This window comes from Hyperolius riggenbachi, chromosome 12, assembly GCF_040937935.1.
Source record: "Hyperolius riggenbachi isolate aHypRig1 chromosome 12, aHypRig1.pri, whole genome shotgun sequence".
NCBI classification, from domain to species: Eukaryota; Metazoa; Chordata; class Amphibia; order Anura; family Hyperoliidae; genus Hyperolius; species Hyperolius riggenbachi.
Window position 1 is genome coordinate 25,523,919 of NC_090657.1, and position 13,084 is coordinate 25,537,002.

General features: G+C 44.5%; 1 long non-coding RNA gene and 1 other non-coding gene across 5 annotated transcripts in view; both read right to left on the reverse strand.

Moving 5' to 3' along the window:
- Window positions 1-13,084, reverse strand: part of LOC137541406 (uncharacterized) — a 1,168,812-nt gene that overhangs the window by 216,438 nt on the left and 939,290 nt on the right. The window lies entirely within an intron of this gene.
- LOC137542609 (U6 spliceosomal RNA) lies at window positions 2,998-3,101 on the reverse strand. The gene has a single exon (XR_011025488.1). It is a non-coding gene; the product is annotated as a U6 spliceosomal RNA (small nuclear RNA).

A 13,084-nucleotide genomic window follows, 5' to 3' on the forward strand; every position in this document is an offset into this window, starting at 1 on the left:
ATGGCCACAGTGCTCATGGGCCACGTACTCTGAACTCCCAAAAAGCTGAGGAAGTAGTTGACTGGCTTACACAGCAAACCCCATATTCTGCCACTTCCTCTTGGAACCTTGACATACCATCCTCCTCTTGCTCTGATTCGGGCACCCCAGGAGTTACCACTCGCCCCACCACTAGCAGCACAGCCGCTTCACTTGATGTGTCACAGGAGTTATTCACTCATCAGTTTGAGGAAATTAGTGATGTGCAAGCATTATTGCCAGAAGATGGAAATAAGGATGTTGCACCTGATATGTCTCAGTCAGGCGTCATTACACACATAGACGTAAGGTATGATTGTGTACCTGCTGCTGGTGCCTATTGTGAGTTGTCATATACAAGTGAAGCAGCTGATGATTACGATGTGGTTGCCCGCAAGAAGAGATGAAGAGGGGTAGAGTTCAGTTGGGGAGACAGAGAGGAGGAGGTGACAAGTTGTAAACAGAGGAATATTGTCGCAAGGAGCTAGTGGCAACCAGCCAAAACGCTCGCAACTTCTGCTGTTACTACTACCACCACCACCAGAATGTCATCCCAAAGCTCACCAGTGTGGCAATTTTTTTGTATGTCTGGCTCTGAAAATAGCAAAGCCATTTGCAACCTCTGCCACAAGATTCTGAGTTATAGGAAGTCCAACAACCACCGAGGTACAGCTGTCTTTATAAGGCACCTGAGCTCCAAACACCCACGCCAATGGGAGAAACACATGAGGAGAAGCAGCACACAAAGTTGAAACCACCCTCCTCCTGGGCCAGCTTCTTAAGCCATCTCAACCTCTGCTGTCCTTGTCCCTTCGCAGCCACCCTCCACTTCACCTCTCTCACCTTGAGCAGTTCCTGCTCATCTGTCCACACTCAGGTTTCTGTCAAGGAAATTTTTGAGTACAAGAAGCTGATGTCTGAGTCACCCCCTTGCCCAGCGTCTGACAGCTGGCTTGTCGGAACTGTTAGTCTGCCAGCTGTTGCCATACAAGCTGGTGGATTCTGAGGCCTGTTGCGATTGGGACACTGCAGTGGAAGGTACCCAGCAGAAATTATTTTTCCAGAAAGGCAATCCCTAACCTGTACCATAATGTGGAAAGTCAAGTCACTGCATCTCTGCCACACCATGTTGGGGAAGGGTCCATCTGACCACTGACTCCTGGTCTGCAAAGCACGGTCAGAGCAGGTATTTCACCTATACGGCACACAGGGTAAACCTGCTGACCACTGGCAAGCATGGAATGCATGGCTCTGTGGTGGAGTTGGTGACACCACCACGAATGGCAGGCAGGCCTGCTGCCACCTCTTCTTCTCCTCCTACTCCTCCTCCATCCTCTTTGCTATCATCCTCGGCTGAGTACTCCTCTATTGCTGCTGCTGTGCCGTTCTCTACAAGTGCACACTCCCAGCTCCCCAGGGCCTTTTCCAAATCCCAGGTATGACTGTGTCACGCCGGACAAGCACTCCTGGCCGCTCTGAACCTCTGGTCACTCCCCAGGGATGCAACAAACATTGATTTTCTTAAAAAAAAAAAAAAAAATTATTTGGTAAAGTGTATGTGACATGACATTGTCTGGCCTCTGCTACATCGCCTGCAAAACTTTTTTCTTTTTTTTTTTGTCAAATTACATTTGTATGTAAACCTGCACATACATGTGCAGAGCCAAGTCACTGCCTCTCTTGTCAGTGTCACTCACCAGGGATTCAGAAAACGTTGAATTTCTTTTTAAAAAATGTTTTAAATTTTGGGGGTAAAATGTATAAGCCATGGCATTGTCTTGCCTGTGCTACAGCGACTACAAAAATAGTTTTTTTGTTTTGTTTTGTTTTTTTTAAATTACATGGGTCTGTAAACCTGCAGATACATGTGCAGAGCCAAGTCACCTCCTCTCTTGTCAGTTTCACTCACCAGGGATGCAACAAACATTGATTTTCTTTTTTTTTTTTTAATCATTTTTTTAGGTAAAATGTATAGGCCATGACATTGTCTGACCTGTTCTACAGTATTTGCAAAATGTTGTTTTTTTTGTTTGTCAAATTACATTGGTGTGTAAACCTGCACCATCCTGTGCAGAGCCAAGTCACCGCATCTCCTCAAAAAAAAAAAATTACATGTAAAATGTATACCCATGACATCCATTCCAGACCTGCTCCATCCTGGCCTCTGCTACATGCCCACGCTGGTCCGTTCAGTTGAGCACACATGAAGCACCACACACCTTACAGACCTATTAGCGTTCAACCTCATGTGGCTGCAAGGTCGCGTAACTAGTTAGCATGGAGGAGTTCACAAATGAGCCAAAATAAAAAAAATAGGTTGTACAAACTCACGCTGGTCGGTTGGGTACCGTCATACAGTTCTATTAATAACTTCCCATCCTGACCTGTGCTACATGCCCATGCTGGTCCGTTCAGTTGAGCGCACATGCAGCACCACAGAACTAAGGGCCTGACAGACCTGTTAGCGCTCAATCTCAGTAAACGCTGCGTTTGGTCTGTCAGTGTGAAGCGGGCATTACACTTACACTACCTGATCGACGTGTACACAATCTGAATATATTACAGCTGCACTTTATTCCACAAATGTAGGAATGTACTGTGATCTCTGCCCTTTAGCGATTAAAACATGGCTCTGCGTCAACTAAGTAATTTCTGGTGGGACTTTTGCCATGGATCCCCATGTTGGCATGCCACAGTCCAGGTGTTAGGCCCCTTGAAGCAACTTTTCCATCGCTTTTGTGGCCAGAAACCGTCCCTATAGAATTTAGAATTTGGCTGCCCATTGAAGTCTATGGCAGTTCGCCTGTTCGCAAACTTTTACGGAAGTTCAAGTTTGAAGCCATCTCTAGTCCTCCTTCCACAGCCTTGTTAGATAGCCATCCCTTCAGCTGCAAAGGTTTCTTTGAGCTGACTGATCAAAGATTGCAGAAACAAAAACACAGGGACAGGAGCCCAAACTGGTGCAGTATGGAGTCAGTTTGCACTTAAGAACGCTTCACGAATGTGCATGTCATCCTTGCATAGTGGCCATGCTAATCTTCCCTGTAGTTTACTGTATGGATTATTTCGCATTATTACAGGGGACCTTCAGCAGGTGGCGCTATCTTCCTTTGTCAGCAAATTAGTCTCCGTGTTTTTAAAAACAGAACTCACAATACTTCACTTGCTGCACTGTGTAATCCACAAACGTGTGAAGAGAAATTATGATAAAGGTTGCTCTAGCTTTTAGGTGTAAAAAAAAGTGTGCATTTCTCATAAATACTAAATGAAGATTATTCTCAATTATTTTTTTGGAGTCTATAAAGTAAAGGACAAACATTTTAGATCGATCCATTCTGGCGATATGTCCTCTTTTACTTTTCAGGGCATTGAACATATTTTGAGGCTCACTAGGGGCGGTGATATATACAAACGCCTCCTTACCCGGGAGGCATTTTGGATTTTTCAATTGGGGACACGTGCCCCGAGGGGTCTTTACGCCAGATGGGATATTAATTTGGATACTTAGTTCCCTCTATGTGTCACCTTTTCGTGTTATCAGTGGTTCCTTGATTTTGTAGGGCCCGATTTTTTGAATAAGAGGCTAATTTTGATTGTTAACCTCCCTGGCGGTATGATAAATGCGGCTGCTCGGCCGCGGGAAGGTTTTTTTTCAAATTATTATTTTTTTTTAGCATGTAGCTAGCCTAGCGCTAGCTACATGCTTCCCCCCTCCCTGCGGCCTCCCCCCCCCCCCCCGTACCTACCGATCGCCGCCGGCGCCGCATGCCCATAAGGAAATCCCGTTCTGAACGGGATTTCCTTGAGGGCTTCCCCCGTCGCCATGGCAACGAACGGAGTGACGTCACAGGGAATCCTGATCCACCCCATAGAGCAGCCTGGTCGCGATTGGCCAGGCTGCGCAAAGGGTATGCGGGGAGGGGGGGGCTGTTTCTGCGGCGGGCAGCGGCGCATCGGCGGCGGCGATCAGACCAAACACGCAGCTAGCAAAGTGCTAGCTGCGTGTTTGAGAAAAAAAATTATGTAAATCCGCCCAGCAGGGCCTGAGCGACACCCTCCGGCGGCTTACCCCGTGTCACACACGGGGTTACCGCCAAGGAGGTTAATATGCCCTACGTTCATGTGTTTGTTGACACCGGTTTCTACATTGCTGCAAATGTATTGTACTACTTTGATCATTAATTATATGTTTGCTATTTATTGATTTTATGTTCATGCTTATTCTGAGAATTTCTGTTTTATGTACACTTGCTTTTCTTGGGTGGGGCTTGTGTCATTGGGCGTGGCTCTGACTTTATAAGAGTCACTCCTGTCACTATCTACCTATGCTATGATTAAGGATGGTACCACGTCCGAAACATGTCAGAAATTGGTGTTTGGATATCCTTTTTGATATGTGCCTGATTTAATAAAGCCATTTTACTCCACCAGCTTTGTGCGGACTTCAACTTCACTATACATAACATGCAACAAGGAGAGCTATTTCCATTTTGCCACTCGTCCATTAGGAAATCAAAAACATTTGCACATGCAAGGGGAGCAGATAATAGAAGGGAAGTCTCATACAGGGCTGACCATAGTTTATAAAGTTACCTGCGCAGAACTTTAGCATGCTGCCCCCACAGCACATTACTGACACTCTCTCTAGTTCAGTAATGCAGTTTTCACTGCCCTATGCTGCACTCCATGTTTCTCCTACCAGGAGACATTATGACAGCCCATTTCTTCCACCCAGCCTGCTAATACCATGTTTCTTCTTCAGTCAGGGTGACTGGGGTGTCCTCTCCTACAAACATACCCTGCTGACTCATAACTACAAATCGTGGGGCACCACTGTTGAACCCAACTACCCACACGTCAGCAGTACTATCTTTTGTTGTGTTCCAATGGATATGAGTGGAAAAAGCTACATGCAGTCACATAAATATACAGTGCATAAAGCATGTGGTTATGCTCAATCTTAACTAAATATATATAGCTTCCAGGAATGCTATGCTGGACAATGTCTCATAAATACGGTTAGCTATATTCCTACCTCTTCTACAAGGTCTGGTGACCAATCATGCTACTACCTACAGAACAGAAACCTCAAGATGTAGTGGATAGCACTCTCATCTTGCAGCAATGGGTTTAATCTGGCCCAGGACAATATCTGCATGAAGTTGCAATGACTGAAATGACGAAAATGGGGAAAACATACAGTACTTCTTTCAGCTGTTACATAGGCATTTTCATAGCTTCACATATGCTGTCCATCCATCTTGGCTTCTGCTGTCCTCGTTTTCTTTTGCCCTCAATCTTTCCAGTTATCCAGGCTTTCTCCAAAGAATATGGTCTTCTCAATATGTGAGCAAATTATTTGAGTTTTAATTGTAGTATCAACCCTTCTAGTAAAAACTCTGGACTTATTTCTTTAAGCATTAACTGGTTAGATCTTTTAGCAGTCCAGGGAAGTCTTAGTATTTTTCTCCACACCCACAATTCAAAAGCATCAATTTGTCTATGTATGGTCTTATTTATAGTCCAACTTTCAGCTAGATGTTACTATTGGGAAGACCATAGGTTTAACTAATCTGATCTCTGTTGGTACAGTGACATCTTAATCCTTTAGTATTTACCTTGTTTTAACCTGCCACAGTTTTCCTCCCAAGTAACAAATGTCTCTTAACCACTTAAGCCTATCTGAACGAACATTCTCGTCCAGATAGGCTGCGTGTACTCCCGCGGGTCACGCGCGCTCCCGCCGCCTGCTATTAGCCCAGCGATCAATGAATGGGATTATAGATGCAATTCATTGATCGAAGCCCCCCGCAGAAAAACCGACAGCCTTTTATCAGAGGCTGCTGTTTTTCTGACTCACAAAAAGTTTCCCGTCCTCCTAATGCTTCCTGGAAGTGCACGAGGACTTTTTAACTGTAAATAGTAAAACTACACCCACATCCATTTTTTTTATTAAATAAATACATTTTTTTAACATTTAACATTAGCGGTTTACCTCCCATACCAAAAATTACCCAAATAAAAAAATGTTTTATACATTTTTTTTTTTTTAAATTACTATAAAATAATAAAAAAAGGTTACCTAAAGGTCTGAACTTTTTAAATATGTATGTCAAAGGAGTATATTAATGTGTTTTTTTTTAAATTATGGGCTTGTAAATAGTGATGGACGCAAATTGCAAAAATGCACCTTTATTTCCAAATAAAATATCAGCGCCATACATTGTGATAGGGACATAATTTAAATGGTGTAATAAGCGAGACAAATGGGCAAATAAAATACATGGATTTTAATTACGGTAGCATGTATTAATTTCAAACTATGATGGCCAAAGACTGAGAAATAATGATTTTTTTTCCATTTATTTCTTAATATTCCTGTTAAAATGGATTTATAATAAATTCTTAGCAAAATGTATCACCTAAAGAAAGCCTAATTGGTGGTGGGAAAAAACAAGATATAGATCAATTCATTGTGATGAGTAGTGATAAAGTTATTGGCAAATGAATGGGAGGTGAAAGTTGCTCAGATGCAAAAAATAAACAACCCTGTGGGCTTAAGTGGTTACAATCTGTTACAATTCCTACTTTTTCCCCCATCTATTTGTAGATGGCTCATTGGAGCAGATGACATGACTTAAGTTTTCTTACTGTTAAAGGGAAGGTTCAGGGAGTGAGACAAAAAAAAATAAAAATCCATATCCACTTACCTGGGGCTTCCTCCAGCCCGTGGAAGGCAGGAGGTGCCCTCGGCGCTGTTCTGCAGGCACCCGGTGGCCGACCTGGCCAGGCCGGGCTCTTCTGCGCTCCAACGACAGGCTCTTCTGCGTTCTACGCGGGCGCGCTGACGTCATCGGACGTCCTCCAGGCTGTACTGCGCAGGCAAAGAACTACTGCGCCTGCGCAGTACAGCCCGGAGGACGTCCGATGACATCAGCGCGCCCCCGTGAGGCGCAGATTGGAGCGCAGAAGAGCTTGACCTGGCAGCCGGGCATGGCCAGGTCGGGTCGGCCTCCGGAGCGGCGGCGAGGGCACCTCCTGCCTTCCACGGGCTGGAGGAAGCCCCAGGTAAGTGAATATGGATTTTTATTTTTTTGTCTCCCTCCCTGAACCTTCCCTTTAAGCAGTAGAAAAACTTTGGCGCTTTCTTGTTTGTCATTCACCACTAGGCACTTTAATTCATCCTCAGTTTCATTCATCATAGTGGTATCATCGACATATCTCAGATTGTTAATATTCCTGCCATATATATAATTTAAATAAGGAGACAATCTGCAACCTTGCCAGTTGTGAACAAGTCAGTTATTCCATACTCTGTTTTAACTGTTGCTACTTGGTTTGCATGTAGATTCCTCAAATGGCAAATTAGATGGCCTGGTATTATTATTATTATTATTGATTTATAAAGCGCCAACATATTCCGTGGCGCTGTACAAAGTAAGAAACAAACATGGGGTACATAATACAGAGAATGGTGCACACTTATATACAAGATACATAATTAGTGACAAAATACAAAAATGATACAGCATACAAAATACAGAAGTGGTAATGACAGTGATAAAAGTAACATGATGAATAAAATGTGTAATGATTTCCAAGACACAAAAGGTGGAGAGAGCCCTGCCCTTGCGAGCGTACAATCTAAAGGGAATAGGGGGAAACAAGAGGAGAGGTATCCCAGTTTCCCTAAGAATCTGTCACAGAAAGTCAATAACGAGTAAGTAGTGCACGTTACAGCAGTAACGTGTTTACTTTGAAAATGTTTCTTGCGTTGCCACACAAAGATGCGCTGCTCGAGCAGTGTAGCTTAGTGAATCAATCCCTACTGATTTGTATGTGAGCCAGATGTAGCCATCAAAAGAGCCACACCTGGCTCCCGAGCCATAGGTTTCCTATTCTGCTCTAACAGCATGCTCATGCAAGCTTTTCAGAAGTTCCACTGGGATTTCATCACTTTCAAAAGCCGTATTGGCAAGACCTTAGTATAAGTGTGTCCTTCTTGTACATGTCCTTCTGTATATTTTTGCCATCTCTTATTAATTCTTTCTGCTTCCGTCATACCCCTTCCATTTTTGTCTTTCACCATTCCCATTTTTGCATAGAAAGTTCCCTTGATATTGCCAATCTGTTAAAGCAAATCTGAAGCAAAAATAAGCTTGAGATAATGAAATGTATGTGTAGTATATATAATAGAATATTAGTGGCAAAAAAAAGTCTCGTATTGTTTTCCAATACAGGAAAAGCTCAACTTGAGTTAACTATGCAAAAGAGCTTCTCTGAGCTATTTAATCAACTTAGTCGAACTCAGTCCTGTTTTCTCAGCCAAGTTCCTCCGGTCCCCTTCGATCGCCCCCGATCACCACCGGTATACGTACCCCCCAGGGATCCTGCGATGGCGCAGCCTCCCAATCAGCACCCGGCTTCTCTATGGGGAGGATCGGAACTGCGCATGACGTCATGTCCAATCGTCGCCATACCGACGAGTGAGGCTAATTGGGAAGCTGCGGCTCTCGCGGGAACGCGGGTGGGTAAGTGTTGCCGGTGGCGATCGGGGTGGTCAGACCGGTGCCGGGGGACTTGGGCCACATAGTTACTGTAGCTAGCCTAGTGCTAGCTAACATACAAAAAAAACATTTAATTAAAAAAATCCCCCCCACGGAAGAAGCCACTGAAATTGCGTACCGCCAGGGAGGGTAAGAGTGTGGCTTCCAAATGCCAACTTTGACAGTATGATGCAATGTTATAAATAAAGCTGTAAAACTGAAAATAAAAATGGCTTTTATTTGCTACTAGTCTTCTATTTATTATCTGTACTAAACATACAACGGGCATGATTAACAAAGCTTTTTCACCTTATCTATGTTACATTTTTAAGCTTCCAAAGAGAAAAAAATATAATATAATTAAGTAATTAAGGTAAGTAAAGTAATATTGACATGACGTTAATCAGGAACTACTTACTTTGAGTGATTATGTTGCTTGCACATGTGCTGAAAGGTTATGTTTATCTATTAGGTGATAAGTCCTGTATGATAAGTTTTGGGAATAGAGCCCATTATCACATACGTTTATTTTGTTACTTCAGATTTGCTTTAAAAAGATCTCTCGTCTTTCCCATTAACAATGTCTATCTATTTCCTTGGACTGTTGATTCATAGTTACATAGTTATTTTGGTTGAAAAAAGACATACGTCCATCGAGTTGAACCAGTACAAAGTACAACTCCAGCCCGCTCCCTCACATATCCCTATTGATCCAGAAGAAGGCACAACACCAGCCTGCTCCCTCACATATCCCTGTTGATCCAGAGGAAGGCACAACACCAGCCTGCTCCCTCACATATCCCTGTTGATCCAGAGGAAGGCACAACACCAGCCTGCTCCCTCACATATCCCTGTTGATCCAGAGGAAGCGAAAAAACCCTTACAAGGCATGGTCCAATTAGCCCCAAAAGGGAAAAATTCCTTCCCGACTCCAGATGGCAATCAGATAAAATCCCTGGATCAACATCATTAGGCATTACCTAGTAATTATAGCCATGGATGTCTTTCAATGCAAGGAAAGCATCTAAGCCCCCTTTAAATGCAGGTATAGAGTTTGCCATAACGACTTCCTGTGGCAATGCATTCCACATCTTAATCACTCTTAGGCTGGGTCCACACTAGACCCGGTTGCAGGACGGACCCTGCAGTCCGGATCAGGGGAAGTACCCACCGTACTGCAAACTGATGAAAGTGCATCAGTTTTGCATCAGTTTTGTATCAGTTTCCGTTCAGGTTTTTCCCTGACAGAAAACGTCTCTATCATTAGGAAGGAGTGGGAGGATTTTTTGGGCCAATCATAAAGCTCAGGCTATCCGTTTTCACATCCGTTTTTTGCCTGTGGAGCTGGAGATGCGTTTTCTCATTGCTTTCACTACCCCTGCGTGTATCCGTGGTCCTGATCCGTTGCGTGAAAATGCAGCAGATCCGGACCTTCCGTTCAGGTTTTCAAAACGGGTCCCCGCAAACGCAGACGGATCCGTTTTTTACTTGGGTGAGGCTGGCTGCTATTTTAAACATTAGTATCCGGGACTCCGTTTTTCATCAGGTTTGAAAAACGCAGCCACGGATACGTTTCCGGACCTAGTGTGGACCAGGCCTAACTGTAAAGAACCCTTTCCTAAATAAATGGCTAAAACGTTTTTCCTCCATGCGCAGATCATGTACTCTAGTCCTTTGAGAAGGCCTAGGGACAAAAAGCTCATCCGCCAAGCTATTCTATTGCCCTCTGATGTATTTATACATGTTAATTAGATCTCCTCTAAGGCGTCTTTTCTCTAGACTACATAAACCCAGTTTATCTAACCTTTCTTGGTAAGCGAGACCTTCCATCCCACGTATCCATTTTGTTGCTCGTCTCTGCACCTGCTCTAAAACTGCAATATCTTTTTTGTAATGTGGTGCCCAGAACTGAATTCCATATTCCATATTCCAGATATGGTCTTACTAGAGAGTTAAACAGGGGCAATATTATGCTAGCATATCGAGTTTTTATTTCCCTTTTAATGCATCCCAAAATTTTGTTAGCTTTAGCTGCAGCAGCTTGGCATTGAGTATGATTAGTTCAGATGAGCTTCCTTATCACTGCATGCTATTCCCTGGAACTCTTTGTCAAATTTATCTTCATCTCCATTGACTTTTGCTTTGCCTCTTTACGCAGCAAGGTGCAGTAGACAACTATTTTGCTTTCTTAATTTTTTTTTTCGTTTTTGGATCTTATTTGTTGCAGCCTCTTGGACCATATCACATTTATTTGTCCATAGTTGTTTAGGCATTCTGCTTACCAAATCTAATCCTCTTAACCAATTCTTCACCTCTACTGTGAAGTCATATAAAATATTGTTAAAGTGAACCTCCAGACTAAAAATCTACTCAGCAGTGAAAAGGCTTGGCCCCGGTTCACATTAGCGGGCGCCGTCCGGAATCGCCGTGCCGGAGTCGGACCGCATACGGGACGGACGGAACGGACGCACGGCATAGCAATGAAAACCTATGCGTGCGTTCACATGCGTCCGTTTCGTCCGGACCGGATCCGGACTCCAGCATAAGACCCAACATGCGCTATTTTTTGGTCCGGCTCCTCCGGCAGCCGTATCCGGGGCGGAGCCGGACTGCACCATCCGGCCAATACAAAGCAATGAGAACCGGAGAGCGCACAACACACTGGCTAAAAATCCGGATGTTCTACCCCACTTCCTATGCGGATTGTTGCGGCAATTTTGGATGGGGACACATGGGCAAGCATTTTGGAGTGGAGCAGCAGTGACTTTTAAATGAGCTGGAGATGTTGGCAGCATGTCGGAGGTGGAGGTGAGTGCTAAACAGCGGAGGGCCTGATTCCACAGGTCCCCCTTCTGCTGACCTCCCAGACCCCAACATTTTATTTGGTTTGTACTAACTTTTGGCAAACGGATCCGGATCGCATCCTGATGAACACCTGATGCAACCTGACCGGATCGGATCCGGATCAGAACCGTACGGTTCCGATCCGGATCCGGTCCGCATCCGGTCAGGTCATCCGGTCCGTTTGGCAGAGAACCGCAAGTGTGAACCGGGCCTTAGTGTTTCTTTAACAGTTTCACAGCATCAGAAGTTTGTTTTTCTTATCTAAGCCTCATTTTTTGCTGCACAGAAGCTAAGCTCCCCCCCCCCCCCCCCCCCCCATCAAAGAAAACTGTCCGGGCATTTTTCCCAATGCTGTGCAAAGCATGATGGGATTTCCTATGTATTTGTTCTAGTCGCCTAGCAACTGGGAGGGGTGATCAGGACTCAGGACAGTTGGAACTGTGTCTCATGCTCCCTGTCACCTCCTTTCAACCAAAAAGATGGCTGCCCTCATGAAATCAAACATTGGCCTGCTCTTTTAACCATCTTAGCGGTATGGACGAGCTCAGCTCGTCCATCACCGCCGATGGCTGCCGCTCAGGCCCTGCTGGGCCGATTTTGTTCAAATAAAGAGCAGCACACGCAGCCGGCACTTTGCCAGCCGCGTGTGCTGCCCGATCGCCGCCGCTCTGCGGCGATTCGCCGCAAGCAGCGGCGAAAGAGGGTCCCCCCAGCCGCCTGAGCCCAGCGTAGCCGGAACAAAAAGTTCCGGCCAGCGCTAAGGGCTGGATCGGAGGCGGCTGACGTCAGGACGTCGGCTGACGTCCATGACGTCACTCCGCTCGTCGCTATGGCGACGATCTAAACAAAACAAGGAAGGCCGCTCATTGCGGCCTTCCTTGTTTATTCTGGGCGCCGGAGGCGATCGGAAGAACGCCTCCGGAGCGCCCTCTAGTGGGCTTTCATGCAGCCAACTTTCAGTTGGCTGCATGAAATAGTTTTTTTTAAATTTAAAAAAAAACCTCCCGCAGCCGCCCTGGCGATCTTAATAGAACGCCAGGGTGGTTAAAACAGGGTGGGTAAGAGATTATATTACCTATCTATTTTAATTAACATAACTAATGTAACTTAATGACAGTATGTTTGTTTAGGCTGAAGTTCCTCTTTAAGATCCTACAGTATGTTGTTGGTCTACAGACACTTTGCAATCTGAAGCTAATGATCTGAGCTACAGTCGGCTCCCGGTCTTGTTTTAGCTATTTGCCTCGAACTCTTCCATCTCCTTCTGCAAAGTATGTAGTCCATTTTGTTGCAATATTGACCACCATGTATAAAGTCTTCACTTGTGCTGTTGAAATAGGGTATTTGCTATATCCAATGTGTTGTCTTGGCAAAACTCTATTAGTCTCTGTCCTATGATCAAAAACCTAGAGCTAAGTTAATTAGCTTCTCGCAAAATTGACCATAAGCTATGATGGACATTAGACTATGGTAGCAATTAGATTGCCAGTCCCTATGAGGGACGGTTAGTGACAAGACTATATACTCTAATATACAAGGGTCATCCAGAAAGTAATGCTTGTTTACTCCTAACTGCCACACAAGGTATTGGCCTCAATTCACTAAGATCATGCTGGAAATAAGGCAAGAGAAAACTTACCTCCACACAGTGAGAGAGTTATTTTATCTCTTCATTA